Raw genomic sequence first — 10,786 nt, 5'->3', positions numbered from 1 at the left:
GATGTTAGTTGAGTTCCGGGGCTTTCACTCTAAAAATAGTTAATGGGTCAAGAGGAATAGAAAAAATAAATATTAATTGGATGATAATGTTAAGAACCTCATACCTTGCACTAACCAAAAATTGTAAGAGACTGTTAATATGGGCATGTGTCAACTTGATATTTTAGAGTTTTTAATTAAAACTAATGAAATATGTATATTAATTTTTTTTAATTATAAGAGACATTATTTCTTTATTTAGAGAATATTTTATTTTTATCTTAATATGAACAATAACTACAAGTTGAGCACAATATGACTTTCACACCTCTCTCTAGAATATGCATCTCTACATAATAACAAAAAAAGTTCTATTTCTAGATTTTTGCAAAAGAATCAAGATAAATTCTATTGCTTTATTCCAAATGTTTGATATTGAAGTCGATTAATTTGATTGTTAAATTTTCTTTTTAGTCTAATTTCTTATCCATCTATCTATCTATATGACAAGTTTTATACATATCTTTCTCATAGTGAGTTTAGAAAATGTCTTTAAAACATGTTTAATAATTAGATTGTGCCTTATTAAGCCAATGTCAATCTCTCATGCTACAAGGGCCACATCCCCACCATGACACCTATGACACGCAACCAAAGTAGCAACAGGTAAACAACTTGGATTTGATCATTAAACCTTCACTAAACTTCATAAAAACTAATATATTTTTAATAAATAAATATATTCTTAATAATTAATATCTAATTTAATTTAATAATTAATCATTTTATTTGAAAATATATTACTTTGATACTTTTGACTTGACTCTTTTATTGACAAATTTGTTGTTAAATCTCTTAACTATTAATAGTGTATTAATAATAATATTATTATTACATAATTATAAGTTATTAATAAAAAAATATTTGAAAATAAGTTACTTTCCTACTTTTTGACTTACTCTTTTCTAAACATATTTTATAAATATAATTATAAATTATCAATAAAAAAATATTTGAAAATTTGTTACATTTAGCTTATTCTTTTCCACACATATTTTCTGTTCAGCCTCGAAAATTTAAATCCCTTAATAAAAATAGATCTTTAATTCTTAAAACCAGTAATTCTATATAAATCGGTGAAAGTAAGCAAGTATTCATAACTTTGAGAGTTGAAAATTTTGTGCAGCACAAAAGTAAATTATATTATAAAAAGCATTCACATATAGCTTTTCGAAGGAAAGAGCTTTCAACATTGAATGCAAATATTACATCGAAACAAAATAACAAAATAACTATGAGGTCAGTTTCTTGACCAGCCTACATGCCGTAGCAGAGACGATTTAAGGCTCCAGTAGCTACAGTTGTCGGTCCACCCAATTCCTCCCAATGTTTATGATGCTTCTCCTTTTTTTTTGCCTTCTCATACTCATCAACATTGCCAACAGCATAGACATATGTGCTCTAAATCACCCATTCACCCCATCTTCTTGGCGGTGGAAGAGATGGTGGTGATTTTCCTAAGACATCTTCTTTAAACCATAGACTACAGTGAATTTCACAATTCTTTTAAAAAAACAGAAATGGAAATGGCTTGACAGAACAGAAACTAGACGAGATGTGAGAAATGAGAAACATAGTGGGTGTTTATGTAGCCAGCGTTGGATGTGAAGCACAAGATTAACAACGTGGAAACCCCGCCTCCGCGGGAAGTTGACAATGACAAGACCAGGCGGTGCCTCCCATCCATCTATTTTCCAAAACCATCTGCGTTATGTAGGTTGGTCAAGAAACTAGTCCCATAGTTATTTTGTTACTATGTAATATTTACATTCAATATGAAAAGTTATTTCCTATGGAGCTAGTTTCTTGACCAGGCGGTGCTTCCCATCCATCTATTTTCCAAAACCATCTCGGGAAAGACATAAGAGGAAATGCATAAAGTTGATATACAAACAAATGATAACAGGAGAGTTTGTTTTTCCAGTAATCATACAAATTTGATTACTACAATAAATTTCATGAGGGGTATTTAAATTTATTGAATTTTTTGGATTAGCTATTGACATAAAATAATTCAACAAGTAAACACACACTAAATTTGACTTTACCCAAAATATGATTTAATTCGATTTGAATCAATTTAACTTAGTTAACTGTCTCTCTAATTTTAGTCAATTCTTTATACAAAAATAATTACAACTTACAACAAAGAATAACTCAATATGCAAACACACACTAAATTAAACTTTACCCAAAATGTGACTTAACTCGACTTGACTCAACTTAACTTAATTAACTTCTTCCCTAATTTAACCAACTCTTTATATAAAAATAATTACAATTTCCAACAAAGATGAATAAGCGAAGAAATATAAAACAAGCAAAACTAATATTTAGAATTTGATGTTGAAACAATATCTTGGCGTAGTTATCAGAGCGGAGAGACATCTCCCCATACTGCACAACACTTATGAGACTCAACCCCATACTGTAAAACTTTCTCATTGTTGCGATCCACCACAGATGGTTTTATTCCAAAGTTCGCCCCTTGCTAATGGCCAATGGGGGTGCCCACTTACAATGCCCTCAGATTCACTATGGTGCCCATTCATGTTTGTGACCGAGAAGGCTTGTAGGGTGCTTATGATGCCTCGACCCAAACTGTCACGCCCCTACACTTGAGGTAGTCTTCCAACCACTTGTAGCAAGGTGCGGCACCACCGAACGCTTTCTTTTCACCAATACTAACATTCGTGGACTACGACTACTTTCACAATAACATACTTAGCTTGTGTTTCGCAACCAAGTAAAATGCAATTATCCTTCATACTTAATGAAGCCCATACTCATTCATTATCATCATGCCCCTTGGCCGACCCCCAAACTGGCATCCACACACCCATAAAACGCTCCTTGTATGTCGGCCTTGTCCTCACGCAGCCTCCTCCAAGTCGCGATATAAATCATTCAACACTTAGCCGCATTTCTAAGTGTTTCACATTTCGTCGCATCAATCGTCACATTTTCTCTGCAGCCCGTCGCATGCCTGTGTCACCGCGCCCGCCCGTCGTGCAGCCCTCGCCCACCCGTCGTGCAGCCCGCGCCCACTTCCTGCGCCCACGCCCGTCCGTGCGCCCGCACGCCCTCCCGTGCGCCCGTCGACCGCCCGTGCGCCCGCACGCCCGTTGACTCGCCCGGCGCCCAACCGCGCCCGCGCTCGGGTAGAACTTGAAGTAAGTATCAATACTTACTTCATCATCATGAGGCTCTTCCTCATTCATCCACGTCCACAAACTGCATGATCCTGGTCCAACTTGATCATCCTCAAGTTCATCCTCCATCATGGTCATGTCTGCAACATCTTCAACTATCACAGCTTCCTCTTCCTTGTTTGCACAATCTGCAACTTCATCTTTCTCCATTGTCCAACCAAGTTGAAGAAGCTCTTCTTCAATATTCTTTTCCAAGACTTCAAGTTCCTTTCAGATCCGGGGCTTCTCTTTCTTCAACCTCTTCAACCTGTATAAGGTAAGCAAGAGCTTCCCTTCACCTTATCCCAAACTTGCCATGCCTTGTCGTTCAGCTTGGCCCAAGCACTAAGCTTCACCCCTGCTAAACCTGCTTCCACTCTCACGAGCAACCCTGCTCAAACCGAGTCTTGAAACTACCTTCAAATGCTTCAACACTTGAACCTTGTTCAAGCCTCAATATCACCTGTCATCAACTTCCAAGTGTATGCACACTTGCTTCACCCAGCTTCCTGCAAGACTTCTCCAAGTCTTCGGACCTGCTTTGATACCAACTGTCAAGTTGTGTATCAGCTTCAAACCTTCACGAGCAAACCTTGCTCTGATACCACCTGTCACGCCCCTACACCTGTGGTAGATTCTTCCAACCGCTTGTAGCAAGGTGCGGCACCACCGAACGCTTTCTTTTCACCAATACTAACATTCATGGACTACGCCTACTTTCACATTAACATACTTAGCTTGTGTTTCGCAACCAAGTAAAATGCAATTATCCTTTATACTTAATGAAGCCCATACTCATTCATTATCATCATGAAATTATACCAAGAACAATAACAATTGCAACAAGTATAATGGGGAAGGGGCAACTCCCCGTAATGTGAGTCTGCCCGACAATTTTATTAAGAATATCAGTTTACAATACAAGTGTGTATTGGCCGAACCAAGTCTCACACTTAACCGAATAATACAAAGAGAGGCAATCCTGCCTTTACAACATCTTGTGCATCTCTTGCACAAAGGACGGTGCTCACCCGAGCCACCAAGAATCCTTGCCAAGTCTTACACCAAGAACCGCACCTTAGAAATCCACCCGGGCACACCTTGCCTAATCCACAACCGGTTACAAGGGACCTTTCAAGTGCTCCTTTAAGACATGCGCATGAGGTATGCGCATCACCCCTTAAATCTGCGCACTTTTACCTCTCTATCTTGTGCGTACTTCTCTAAGTGCGAAGTTGGATGTTGAAATCACTCAACGCATGTCTCATTTATATGCATATTACATAGTTTTATGTGTGGTCGTTCATGTGGGCGTTAGCCCCTTGGCCGACCCCCAAACTAGCATCCACACACCCATAAAACGCTCCTTATATGTCGGCCTTGTCCTCATGCAGCCTCCTCCAAGTCGCCATATAAATCGTTCAACACTTAGCTGCATTTCTAAGTGTTTCATCTTTCGTCGCATCAATCGTCACATTTTCTCGCAGCCCGTCGCACGCCCGTGTCGCCGCGCCCGCCCGTCGTGCAACCCTCGCCTGCCCGTCATGCAGCCCGCGCCCACGCCCGCCCGTGAGCCCGCGCGCCCGCTCGTGCGTCCGTCGACAACCCGTTCGCCCGCGCACCCGTCGACTCGCCCGGCACCCAACCACGCCCGCGCTCGGGTAGAACTTGAGGACCTTACACAAACCCCCTCTGCCCTATCGCTGTTTGTAGTAAAGGGTGGTATATTATTTGTGAACAAGTATTCACACCATGTGAACGACATAACCCATCTGAGAGTCCTATGGATGGATCAGAAGTGCAACCTTCGTGTTCTTAAACTGATTCACACCTACGACCGTCAGCGCATTCCGCTGATGACAAGACACTGTGGAAGGGAAACATTTACCAGTCCTACACAGCGGGCACAAGCCAACCAGGAAATTCATGAATATGGAGCATGGTCAACGAGCACGGTTAGCGCGCAGTGTGCAGCAGTTGACAGATCTAACTGTAGAAAACAAAAGTAATAGTGAGAGTTGTTTGTTCTAATCAATGGTAGAAAACAAGAAAGCAGACGATTAAAAAAATGTATTTTTAGTGTAATTATTCACGTTCAAATATTTTAAATAAAATAGATATTGGAATATTTTATTTTCAATTATTTTATTTACAGCCCACAATGTCTATAATAAAATGTTTTGTTATTATTAATACACATTTTAAATACATGTATGTTTAATTTATGATTGAGACATCATTGCATATTAACATGTTCAATTTTATGTTTCTCAAGAAAAAATAAATAATATTGAAATATTTTACTTCAGTGTGGGTTTATATCAAAATGTTTTGTTATTGTTAATATATATTTTAAATGCATGTATGTTTAATTCATGATTGAGACACCATTGCATATTAACATGTTTAATTTTATATTTGTCAAAAAAATAAATAATATTGAAATATTTTACTTAAGTGAAATTAAGTACGTATTAAGAGTTAAACAAATCATACATGCTCTTTTAATACAAAGTAATTCAAAATTTGTTACTTTCAAATATTTTTTTATATGTATCAAGGTGATATTTAAAATTTTATTTATAATTAGCATTCCCTTAAAATCTATATTGAAATATGTAAAAAAAATAAAAAAAATTACACATTTTTTCACAAATTAAAAAATACTAGAAAATTAAAAAATACTATAGATATATATAGTATAGACATCACAATATTTGGTTTATCCATGAGGCTGGAATATTTATTTGTTATGTATATTTAAATAAATAAATAAAAAAAGTCACATGTCCAACTAAGTGAAACTTAAAATAAAATTATACATCAGAATATTACATTACTTTCCTACAAAATTGTATCTTTAAAAATGAATCTAACAAGTAATAATTATAAATGTTTGATGATATTTTTTTATCAAAATTAATCACATATGTATATTTATTTTTACTTATGATATAAATAACATTGACAAAATGAATCTAATAAGTAATAATTATAAATGTTTGATGATATTTTTTATCAAAATTAATCACTCACATACATATATATATATATTTATTTTTACTTATGATATAAATAATATTGAATTTTTATTCAGTAAATATTTTATTTTTTGTTTTAAAAAAAAAATGATTTTTTATTCGGTGAATATTTTATTTTTTGTTTTAAAATAAATATATATTAAATTTAAATATTAAAAATATTACACATGTAGAAAATAAATATATATATATATATATTTTTAATTTTTTAATTATATTTTCACAAATAACACTTATTATTACTATTACTATTATGTATTTTACTATTTATTACATATTTAGCATATTATTGTTATTAATATTTAATTTACTATTTATTAAATATTAAATATTTTTTAGAATAACTATCTTGCCTCGCTCTTAAATACATCAAATTTTTTTAAAAATAGTGATAAAGAATAATTCCTTACGTGACTGACAGGTAGAGTGATTTTAGCGAATAAAACCACAATAGAGCATTCAATAATTGTAATACGCCAGAAAGCATTCTTTAGAATTAAAAAATACAACGATAATCATATGTCCACATGATATCTATCACAGAACGTACAACAGGTAATGCAATGATAGGGAACGGAACTAGCATAAACTAGATTGAAATAGCGAGTAGACAAGCATTTTCTGGAGAAACTAGAATAGCATGTGGCGGTGCCTTGCCTCATCCTACGCTTTATCATCCCTGGTCTGTAGTGGAACTGGAAAGCTTACCCTCAACCTTGGATATGCATACAGCGGCACTTTCCTTGGAATCGTCAGCGCACACACTTCCGTCATATCCAGCTGCGACGGATCACCTTCAACTCTCCAGTCAAAAATGTGCATCAGCTGAGCCAATGCGAGTTCAATTGTGGGAATAGCCATGGGGGCCCCTGGGCATCCTCTCCTTCCTGCCCCAAACGGAATCATACGGAAGTCTGATTGATCTGCTAAATTCACATGTTCCTCCTCCATGAATCTCTCCGGCTTGAATTCCGAAGCATCTGGTCCCCACACATTGGGATCCCTTCCTATAGCCCACACATTCACCATTACCATTGTTTTCTTAGGGATATGGTATCCTCCTACTGTCACAGCCTCTACAGATTCATGAGGAATCGCTAGCACCACAGGTGGGTATAATCTTAGCGTTTCTTTCACCACGCAATGGAGGTATTTCATGCTTGCTACATCTGATTCATTCACTTGGCGATGCTTGCCGATTACCCATTCAATTTCTTGTTGCAATCTCTTCATTGCATGGGGATGTCTGAGCAACTCACTCATTGCCCATTCCAACGTGGTTGATGTGGTCTCCAGCCCACCGGAGACCATGTCCTGCACAAATACAAATCCAATGAACCCAAAATATTGAAGGATTTAAGCATAAGAATGAGGATCATAAATGATAATAGAATGGCCGAGGGCGGAGAGACATACAAGAACAACAGCCTTGATAGTTTCCCGTGTGATTTTGGAGTCAGTCTCAGCTTTCTCGAGCAGCACATCCACGAAATCTTTAACTTGAGGCTCTTCTCCTTCTTGGTGATTTGAGGTGGTGGCCATGCGATGAGCAACATGGTCGTCTATCATTTTCTCTGCGAATTCATTGAATGTTTTATGGATCTTGTTCATGCGCCGCTTGATACCTTGCAAATCAAGCCAATCCAAAAAAGGAATAAAGTCTCCGATGGTAAAAGCTCCCGCCGTACATACCACCCCTACTAATAAATCCTTGAAACCTTTGAAACCGCCACCCAAATCAACGTCACTAAATTTCCTCCTCGCCAGTATGCGCCAAGTTATATTGGAGGTGAGAGTAGAGAAAGCGTTGCTCACGTCCACGTCCAGCACTCCGCTCTCCTCGCAGACATCTCTTCCTCTCGCACGTGCCTGAAGGAGTCGATCCTTTTGGCATTGAGCAGTTCCACCACGCATATTTTTCTAATCTGCCTCCAATGATCTCCATACGGACCGAAGATCATATCATTATAATTGAAAAATATGTATTTTCCAGCGGATGTTGCAGGTCGGCTGGCAAACAACAAATCATGAGTTTTGAGAAAGTGTTTGGCCATCTCAGAAGAAGAAACGACGACAGTAGGAACAGAGCCTAAGCGCAGAAAGAAAATGGGGCCATATTTGTCAGCAAGGTCTTTAAGAGAACGGTGAGCAGGCAGTATCAATTGGTGCAGATTTCCGATGATAGGCCATGGAAAGGGTCCCGGAGGCAATCTCGCCCTAATACCTCTTTTGTGCAATAACCGTGTAAAGAATAAACAGAAAAATAAACCTAAAATAACTGCTGTTGCAACACCCTCAAGGCCCATTATTAATGTTGCAGGCAGCGGGAGAGACAGAGACACAGATAAAATTCGAAATTCCATTTCGAACACACACTTTCTAAGTGAGACACTGGTGGGAAGGAAGCAAGAAGTGTCTGCTATTTAAACCCATCACAAGGTTTATGAAATCTCACTTTATCCATAAAATATAGTTAATTGGGAACATTTACCATGTGCACTTCCATAAAATATAGTTAATTGGGAACAAATCTCGGAAAATCTAAAAATACAAATGTTTTCGGTTGTCCATAAATAAATTATGGCGATCCACGTAGTATTGGCTCATTCATATATATATATATTCTCCCATCACCAATAGAACGTTAGACGCTGTTACCATTAATATTAAATATAAACATTAACAACACATGACCGAACCCACCGCAAAATGTAATGCCACGCTTCTTTAAAGATGGACCAAAGGAAAACGATATATACCCCGGATTCTTGTACATACAACCTATTTCCGTAACCAGTTTCAGGGTGCGTAAAAGTTAGTTATAAATATATAATATTATAAAAAATAATAATTAGTAATTGTATCAAAGGTTGCAATATGAAAAAAGAAAAAAGAATATAGATGGAGTCATTTCTAGCTATAGAAGTAGATTCTTTGAGGAACACTATTTCTGTTTTAGAGTGAATATTTGTGTATATCTCTGTTTTACCGTGAATATTTGTGTATCTTTCTGAAGTGGCAATTGAGAATAGACATTCCCCATTGGTTTAGCTTCCAAAAGCATATCAAAGTAGTATTTGATTCCCCAAAATAATGCATTGTCATTTGTAAAGGGGTCATCAAAAGCATAAACAAGACTAGGGATATCTTAACTTATCAGCATTTAAACGAGAAATTGATAAGGTGTTGTCAAAAACATTGAAGTGTGAAAACATAGGGGAAAATGATTGAGTTACTCACTCAATCATGCATATGTGGCTTGTAGTTGAAGCTAAAAATTTGGGTCAAGTTGTTGAAGTTTGGATGTTGAGGAACAATATTCCAAACACTGTAATTAATCATGTAATTGAAGTTTTTGATAGGATTTTCACTCTCCGATACTCTTTGTAGTGTGAAAACATACGAGAAAACAATTGAGTTACTTACTCAGAGATGCATATGTGGCTTGTGCAATTGTGTTCTTGTTATAATTGCTGTTGATAATGAATGAGTATGGGTGTTCATTGGTATAAAGGCTAAACATAATAATACTTGGTTGCGAAACACAAACTAAGTAGGAGAAAGTGAATTAGGCGTAGTCCACGAACTTAAGTATTGGTGAAAAGAAAGTGTTCGGTGGTGCCGCACCTCGCTATAAGCGGTTGAAAGACTACCGCAGGTGTAGGGGCGTGACAGTTGGTATCAGAGCAGGGTTGCTCGTGACGAAGTGCAGGTGTGGGTACACTTGGAAACTTGACAGTTGATGACAGTGGAAGCAGGTACTTGCAGGTGAAGGAAGCTGGTTTCACATACAAGTGGAGCAAGGGCCGGTTCATGGTTGCAGGGAACTTGGTGAAGCTGGTGAATGGTGAAACAAGTTTAGCACGGGTGAAGCTTAGTGCTTGGACCAAGTTGAACGACAAGGCATGGTAGGTTTGGAAGAATGCGAAGGGAAACTCTTGCTTACGTTATATAGGTTGAAACGGATGAAAAAAGAGAATCCCCAGATTCAGAAGGAACTTGAAGTCTTGGAAAAGAATGTTGAAGACGAATTTCTTCAACTTGGTTGGACAATGGAGCAAGATGAAGTTGCATATTGTGCTATCAAGGAAGAGGAAGCGGTGATAGTTGAAGATGTTGCAGACATGACAAAAATGGAGGATGAACTTGAGATTGATCAAGTTGGACCAGGATCGTGCAGTTTGCAGACATGGATGGATGAGGATACTCACATGGAGGAGCCTCATGATGATGTAAGTACTATTGATACTTGTGTTTCATTTGAGCATTTGGTAGATGGACCATATGCAAGGAAAGACAAAGCCAGTTTGTTGATGCAGGGGAGCATCTTACCATGGATGTCTATGATGAGACCTTGTATGGAGAAGCAAGGATTGTTGACTGTTGCAGGACTTGTTGGGGTTGTTTGTGACCTTATGGTAGAAGGTACAAAGGCCTGTGACAAGGGAGGAACATGATGATCGTTGTGGAGGATTGGGTCATGCTTTAGCTACTTTGGCTAAGTGCCCGGCATGA

General features: G+C 37.5%; 1 pseudogene; it reads right to left on the bottom strand.

Annotated features, from left to right (window-relative positions):
* Nucleotides 1-6,934: 6,934 nt before the first annotated feature.
* LOC149252044 (cytochrome P450 750A1 pseudogene) lies at nucleotides 6,935-7,555 on the bottom strand (annotated as a pseudogene).
* Between the last annotated feature and the right edge of the window lie 3,231 nt (nucleotides 7,556-10,786).

Source organism: Pinus tabuliformis, chromosome 7 (assembly GCF_031772625.1).
Source record: "Pinus tabuliformis cultivar Carrire ecotype Pingquan chromosome 7, CPIR1, whole genome shotgun sequence".
Lineage (NCBI taxonomy): Eukaryota > Viridiplantae > Streptophyta > Pinopsida > Pinales > Pinaceae > Pinus > Pinus tabuliformis.
This window is presented reverse-complemented; position numbering and strand designations above follow the sequence as displayed.